This window comes from Gracilinanus agilis, chromosome 3 (genome assembly GCF_016433145.1).
Source record: "Gracilinanus agilis isolate LMUSP501 chromosome 3, AgileGrace, whole genome shotgun sequence".
NCBI lineage: Eukaryota > Metazoa > Chordata > Mammalia > Didelphimorphia > Didelphidae > Gracilinanus > Gracilinanus agilis.
The window spans coordinates 518164337-518173151 of NC_058132.1; the positions used below are offsets into that span (position 1 = coordinate 518164337).

General features: G+C 34.7%; 1 pseudogene; it reads right to left on the reverse strand.

Annotated features, from left to right (window-relative positions):
• Positions 1-685: 685 nt before the first annotated feature.
• Positions 686-8815, reverse strand: part of LOC123241797 — a 73628-nt pseudogene continuing 65498 nt past the window's right edge.

Consider the following 8815-nt stretch of genomic DNA (forward strand, 5'->3'; position numbering starts at 1 on the left):
CTAGCTGGGAGCTATAACAGGCAATAGATCTAAACTGATCCCCAAGATTTTGCACCAATACAGCACTGGCAATTCCCTTGTCCTCCTGCACAAACATGTGAAATGGTTTTGCATGGTCAGGGATTTCAAGTGCAGGGCTTGTGAAAACAGCAGTTTTAAGTTCTTCTATAGCATGTTTGTGCTCCCATGTAAGTTTCAAAGGTTCTGAGACAGTGTTCCTTGTCAAGTCTGTCAGAGGTTTTGAGATCAGATATATCCTGGGATCCACTGCCTACAGTAACCTGTGATTCCTAAAATTGCACGGAGCTGCTTCCTGGTCTTAGGCATGCACAGCTTCTGTATATCTGCATCTCTGTTTTGGGAGATCCTTCTTGTATGCTTTTCCAACACAAACCAAGGTGTTCGACCTTAGGCGTAACCCACTGCTTTTGAGACCTTGTGTCCTCTTTTGCATAGTTCTTGTAATAAATATTTACTGTCCCTTTGACACACTCAAGCATTTGATGACATAAGCAAAAGGTCATCAACATAATGTACTAGTTTACTTTCAGTGAATATGATTGATTCAAGGTCTCTCTGCAGGATCTGGCAAAATATATATGCACTTTCTGAGAATCCTTGTAGAATTCTTGTCCAACAAATTTATCTACCCTCCCAGGAGAATGCAAAAATCTTCTGACTGGACTCATGCAGGGGTATGGTAAAATAGGCACAGCACAAATCCATGACTGTGAACCAGGCTGCTTTGCTTGGAATTTGAGCGATGTTGTTTGCTAGGCTTTTTAGCAAAGCTGTTGAATGCTCTCAGATCCTGCATAAATTGCCATTGCATTTTGCCGTTTGCACCTTTCTTTGGTTTTTTAATAGGCAAAATGGGTGTGTTGTACTCAGATATGGTATAGACCAAAATGCCTTGGTTCAGGAGACTTTGGATGATAGGCCTGATATGCTGTGTAGCTCCTTTACTCAACCTGTCCTGGAGGATTCTAGGTGGAGAGCTCCGTTTCATCTTGATCTCGACAGATGTGGCAGATTTTAAGATTCCTACATCAGCTGAATGTTTTGCCCAAACTGCCTTTGGGATATCTTCAGGTGTTTCAAAGATACTTCCCATATGATGTTCTTCCTCATCACCCTCCACTTGCCCCAGGAACACCAAAGGAGGGTGCTTGAGTAACTGTTTAAGGAAATGTAGGAATATCTAGCCTGACTTATCACATTGGATAGTGGCTCCTAATTTACAGAGAACATCCCTCCCCAGGAGATTGTATGGACATCTGTATATCAACAGAAATGAATGATCCAAGGTCATTGAGCATATCTTCACCAACTTAGCTTGGGCACCAACTCCATTTGCCCAGTGGCTCCTTTAACTCTCACAGATCACATTAATGCACAAGTTTCTGGTGCAGATTTTAACACAGACCTAGTTGCTAGGATTTGGGAAACTGAAAGATGACAGGAGTCAGTGATACTGTAGTCTCCCTAATCCCTGGTCTTTGGAGAAATACAAGCAGGCTTGACTAGAAGGGAGGGGCAGAAACTTGATGAGTACTTCTTCAAATCCCCTCCTCCCTCAAAGCAGTTGGAAGATAGTAAACAGCTTAATAATTGTGGATAGTCTAACTTGGTGAGATGGTTAGTGGGGAAAGGCTAAACTCTTTATGATGATATTTTTCTCTGTATTATTTCCCCACAGGATAGAATTGGTGAAGCTTGATGTCTTAGAAGCTCACTAGCTCAGACGTTAGGATTAACTTCAGGGCCACTAGTAAGAGGAACTTGGTTTATGGAGGATATGAGTATTTCCCAAAATTATCTGTATCGACTCTGTTCCTAGATGATAAGGGTTTAATGATATCATGAAATGGGAAGGTGGGAAATGGCTTAGGATTGATAGGTAAGGGAAAACTACATAATACAGCTATGTCAAAAGCAGCCCCTAGTTGCTTTGGTGTCAATAAGAGCTGGATAGATCTGATCTTCTATCTTCACCATAACCAAGGGTTCCCTACCTTTAGCTGATTGATCAACAGGTACAGAAGGTGTTTCTATCTCAATGTCACCCAAATCCCATTGATCTTCTTCTAGGATTTCTGTTTGTGCTGGCTCAGGGTTCTGGAAAGTTGCCTCCTTCAGTATAGGGACTCTTTCACTTCTTTCTATTCACTGTACCTAGACTGGCACATGTTAAATCTTCCTAAATGTGTTAATTTATTAGTTTTCCATCTTAAATTGCCATATAAAATTCATAGGATTATCAGATCATAGATTTATAGCCAGAAGGTGTCTGAGCGGTTATCAAGTCCAATCTAATTATTGTATAATTGAGAAAACTGAGGCCAAGAAGTTAAATAATATGCTCAAGATCACAAAAGTAGTAAATGTCATAATTTACTTAGATATTTTCTCTTCAAGCACTACATGTTATCAATTACCAAAATTATGCTGTGGATTTTCTTTAGAAAAACAGACTGTTCTATTATTTCTGTGTGTGTAAAAAAGAGAAAGCCCTGAGATGTACTATATGAGGAGAGTTCTCAGAAGTTTTTGAAGGACGTTGTAACACTAAACTCCATTTCTTTTTCATGAAAGAAGGGGGAAGTTACTTATATATCTGATATGATACTACAGGTTGGGTTTCTAAGAAGAAAATAAGTCACTGAACATAGAAGCAACTATCTTACCTTGTCTAATTCTGCAGTTGTGCATATATATGTTTGTGGATTCAGAGAATTATATGCAGGAAAATCTGAATTATAAATGCAACCACTGAATTTTTAACAGTTAACTTTTGGAAATGGGTTTAGCTGACTCTAGCATAGCCCAGGGTGTATATCTCTCCTCAAAAGCCTATGTATTCACTTCACTTGACAATCAATGTATAGAAAAATAGTTGCATTTCATTTGTATTTTCAGCCAGACTATGGTGAAATGAAATGGCATGATGGATAGAGCACAGTTCCTATAGCCAGGGAAACTTGATTTAAAATCCAACCTTAGATATTTTATTAGCTGTGCAACCCTGTGCAAGTCATTTAATCCTATTTGCCTATTTCCTCATATCCTCTAGAGAAGGAAATAGCAAATAATTCAAGTATTTTTTACCAAGAAAACCCCAGATAGACTTGTGAATAGCCAAATACGACTGAAACTACTGAATACCACCACCAGAATAGCTAGAAATCTGGCTTAGAAAATGATTGTGGTAAATTATAGATAGTGGCAAAGAAAGTTGACTGTATTCACCCAAGGTTTACTTTCAGAATTTCATATAATAGTGACAAATTACCAATAGAAACTCAACTTTGATTACTGAATTTGTTTAAAATTTGGATCACTAAATTCTAAAAAAAGCTATAGCTTTTTTATATATTTTTTATATTTTTTATAGTATTTTATAAAATACTATTGAATGCAACATTTTTGTTTTATTTATATTTTTGCTGAGCAATAATAAAGAGGATTTATATAGCATGCTAAGTTTAGCAATATAGTTTGACCGCAAAATTCCTTTAGATTTGGCTTCTTAAATTATGGTCTATGATTTTTTAAAGTTATTATTATTATTATAGTAACTGAATTTAATTATAGATTAGTTTCCTTGTAATTCTATATATTAATCCCTTGAATTTTATTTTGACAATTTAAAACAATCTGAGAGGAGTTTTATATACTTCACCAAATTGCCAAAGGGTGCCATGACACTAAAAAATTTTAAGAACCTCTGCCTTTGTTATTTGAAATTATCTTAGACAAAGTATACCATTATGGAGTTATTTAGAAAAGGATTGACCAATTACAAATACCATTAGAAATGCTCTATTGAGTGTGCTATTCTCCATGGGGACTGATCTACTTTATGGATACTAATCTGACCTTTAGAGAAGAACATTATCTTTAAAAACATTAGGGGGTATATTTAATGTGTTTTTATTTAAACATTTAATAGTTCCTGGCTTGAATGAAAGGGTTAATGAAATTCCCTATATACTTTTGATTTTTCCTTTAAAGGCCAATCCTATGATAAAACAAATAATGAAAGTAAAAAATTTTCATTTGTGATTGATGATTATATTCTCAAAGGACCAGGTTATTTAACCCAACTAACCCCCAGAAATTTTTTCCTCCTTTTTTTTGCAGTCAATAAGCCTATAACTACCTGTTAGAGAATAAATTATGTTTACCACTTCTTCAAGTGATACACTTGCTCAAATTTGGACATACACTCATTTTCCAGGTTTTTGCCACCAAAAAGAGTGCAGCTATAAATATTTTTGTACAAATATGTTTATCTATGATCTCTTTGGCATACAAACCCAGCAATGGTATGGCTGAATCAAAGGGCAGGCATTTTTTATCTCTCTTTGAGCATAGTTCCAAATTGCCATCCAGAATGGTTGGATCTGTTCACAACTCCACCAGCAGTGCATTAATGTTCGAACATTCATTACTCTCTCCTGTTATCATTTTAGCCAATCTGCTATGTGTGAGGTGATACCTGAGAGTTGTTTTGATGTGCATTTCTCTAATTATTAGAGATTTAGAACACTTTCTCATGTGCTTATTGATACTTTTGATTTCTTTATTTGAAAATTGCCTATTCATATCCCTTGCCCATTCATCAAATAGGGAATGGCTTGATTTTTTATACAATTGATTTAGCTCCTTGTATATTTGAGTAATTAGACCTCTGACAGAATTTTTTGTTATAAAAATATTTTCCCAGTTTATTGTTTTCATTCAGATTTTGGTTGTATTGTTTTTGTTTGCACAAAAAATTTAATATAATGTAATCCAAATTATTTATTTTACATTTTGTAATTTTTTCTATCTCTTGCTTGGTTTTAAATTTTCCCATTCCCACAGATCTCACAAGTATACTACTCTGTGTTCACTTAATTTACTTAGAGGTTCCTTCTTTATATTCAAGTAATTCACCCATTCTGAATTTACCTTGGTGTAGGGTATGATATGTTGATCTAAACCTAATCTCTCCCATATTATTTCCCAATTTTCCCAGCAGTTTTTGTCAAATAATGGATTTTTGTCCCAAAAGTGGGGCTCTTTGGGTTTATCGTACACTGTCTTACTGACGTCACTTACTCCAAGTCTATTCCACTGATATTCCCTTCTGTCTCTTAGCCAGTACCATATTGCTTTGAAGACTGCTGCTTTATAGTATAGTTTAATATCTGGTACTGCTAAGACACCTTACTTCACAGTTTTTTTCATTATTTCCCTTGATATTCTTGGTCTTTTGTTCTTCCAAACAAACTTTGTTATAATTTTTTCTAATTCAGTAAAAAAAAGTTTTTTGGTAGTTTGATAGGTATGGCACTAAATGGGTAAATTAATTTGGGTAGAATGGTCATTTTTATTATGTTAGCTAATTGTACTCATGAGCAATGCTTTTCCACTTGTTTAAATCTAGTTTTAATTGTTTGGAAATTGTTTTGTATTTGTGTTTGTATAATTCCTGTGTTTGTTTTGATTCCTAAGTATTTTATGTCATCTATGGTGATTTTAAATGGTGTTTCTCGTTCTACCTCTTCCTACTCTGATGTGTTGGAATTATATAGAAATGCTGATGATTTATGTGCATTTATTTTCCATCCTGCAACTTTGTTAAAGTTGTTGATTATTTCTACTAGCTTTTTAATTGATTCTCTAGGATTTTTTAAGTAGACCATCATATCATCTGAAAAGAATAATAGCTTAGTCTCCTCATTGCCTATTTTAATACCTTCAATTTTTTTCTTCTCTAATTGCTACTGCTAGTGTTTCTAGTACAATGTTAAATAATTGTGGTGATAGTGTGCATCCTTGTTTCACGCCTGATCTTATTGAGAAGGCTTCTAAATCATCCCCATTGCATATGATGCTTGTTGATAGTTTTAGATATATACTGTTTATTATTTTTAGGAAAGAACCTTCTATTCCTATACTTTCTAGTGTTTTCAATAGGAATGGGTGCTGTATTTTGTCAAAGGCCTTTTCAGCATCTATTGATATAATTATAAGGTTTTTTTTTTGTTAGCTTGTTGATATGGTCAATTATGTGGATGGTTTTCCTAATGTTGAACCATCCTTGCATTCCTGGTATAAATCCCACCTGATCATAATGAATAACCCTCATGATCACTTGCTGGACACTTTTTGCTAATATTCTGTTTCATATTTTTGTATCTATATGCATTACAGAGGTTGGTCTGTAATTTTCTTTCTCTGTTTTTGATCTTCCTGGCTTTGGGATCAGTACCATATTTGAATCATAAAAGGAGTTTGGTAGAACTCCTTCTTTTCTTATTATGTCAAATCGTTTGTATATGATTGGAATTAGTTGTTCTTTGAAGGTTAGATAGAATTCACTTGTGAATCCATCTGGTCCTGGGATTTTTTCTTAGGGAGTTCTTTGATGGCTTGTTCAATTTCTTTTTCTGATATGGGGTTATTTAAGTATTCTATTTCTTCTACTGTTAATCTAGGAAATTTATATTTTTGTAAATATACATCCATCTCACCTAGATTGTTATATTTATTGCCATATAATCATTCAAAATAGTTTTTAATGATTGCCTTGATTTCCTCTTCGTTAGAAGTGAAGTCTCCCTTTTCATCTTTGATACTGATGATTTGGTTTTCTTCTTTCCTTTATTTAAATCAATTGACCAGTACTTTGTCAATTTTGTTTGTTTTTTCAAAGTACCAGTTTGTAGTCTTATTTATTAATTTAATAGTTCTTTTACTTTCAATTTTATTGATTTCTCCTTTAATTTTTATAATCTCTAATTTGGTCTTTATATTGGCATTTTTAATTTGTTCCCTTTCTAGTTTTTTTTTTAATTTGTATGCCCAGTTCATTGATCTTTGCCCTCTCTAATTTGTTAATATATACACTCAAGGATATAAATTTCCCCCTGAGTATTGCCTTAGCTGTATCCCACAGAGTTTGGTAGGATGTCTCATCATTGTCATTCTCTTCAATGAAATTATTGATTGTTTCTATTATTTCTTCTTCAAAGTCTGTGTTCAAAGTCCAGTTCTTTAGACTCTTGGGGTCTTAAGTCTTGCTGCTCTCAGGAGAAGGCTTTGGTGATCCCAGGTATCTTCTAAGAACTTAATGAATGCCCCAATCTTGCTCTAACTCTTGTGAGCTGGCTTTAGCACTGTGAGTAGTATGGGGGGAAGGGGTTGTTCAGATTGCATTTTAGTGAGAGCTATTTCACCCCCTTATAGCATGGAAATGCCCCAATCCCACATACCTTCAATGCTGCTCCCATTTGTGAGGTCCCTTTGTTCCTCTGGGTTTGTTTTTACGTCCTCTTGAGGAGTCCTCTCTGTGTGGGTTAGGAGAGGTTAAGCAGCTGCTTTTACTCTGCCGCCATCTTAACCTGGAAATCCTCAATTCCTTCCATTCTTTACCTCCTTGCTTTTTTTTTATTTAACCTATAGTCATTTTTCTTAGTTCCTTAATCTTTAAGGAGACTCTTAGGCTTCTTATCCTATCCTTTCACCCTCCTGTTTCTCTGTAAGATTTCTCCCTTAAGATTTCCCCCTTCCAAATGGACAAGGGACATAAATAGGCAATTTTCAGATAAAGTCATCAAAACAATCAATAACCATATGAAAAAGTGTTCTAAATCTCTTATGATTAGATAAATGCAAATCAAAACAAGTCTGAGGTACCACTTCACATCTACCAGATTTGCTAACATGACAACAAAGGAAATTAATTAATGTTGGAGTGGCAAAATAGGGACATTAATGCACTGCTGGTAGAGTTGTGAATTTATCCAACTGTTTTGGATGGCAATTTGGAACTATGCCCAAAGGTCTTTAAAAAACTGCCTACCCTTTGATCCAGCCATACCACTTCTATGTTTATGCCCCAAAGAGATAATAATGAAAATGATTTGTATAAAAATATTTATAACTCTACTCTTTGTGGTGGCAACAAATTGTAAAATGAGTGGATTCCCTTTAATTGGGAAATGGCTAAACAAATTGTGGGATATGTTTGTGTTGGAATACTATTATGCTAAAAGGAATAATGAACTGAAGGAATTCCATGTGAACTGGAACAACCTCCAGCAATTGATGCAGAGTGAAAGTATTAGAACCAGGAGAACCTTATACACAGAGACAGATACACTGTGGCTCAATCAAATATAATGGATTTCTCTACTATAGCAATGCAATGATCCAAGACATTTCTGAAGGATCCATGAGAAAGAATGGTATCCAAATTCAAAGAAAGAACTGTGGAAACAGAAATGAAGAAGAAAAACAATTGCTTGATCACATGTGTCGATGGGGATATGATTTGGGATGTAGACTCTAAATGATCACCCTAGTGCCAATATCAATCATATGGAAATAGGTCTTCTTCAATGACACATGCAAAACTCAATGGAATTGTGTGTTGGCATTGGGAGGGGGGGTTGGAGGAGAGGAGGGAAAGAACATGTCTTCTTTACCATGGAAAATTTTTCTTAATTAATCAATAAAAAATAAAAACAAAAATTGAATATTAAAAAAAGATTTTCCCCTTCCTAACTCTTATTGTTCTCTCTTCAATCTATATCTAATGAGAATTGTGTGCTAGTATTAATATTCCTCCTTCCCTTCCTCCTCTTCTCTGTAATGGTTCTACTCTTTCCTCTTTTATATGAGATAATGCTTCCATTTTACCTCTTCCTGCCCTATATTATTGTTATTTTTAGCTCATTCCATTATATCCATATATATATGTACATATATATATATTTATATAGTTATATATATATATATGTGTGTGTGTGTATGTGTGTGT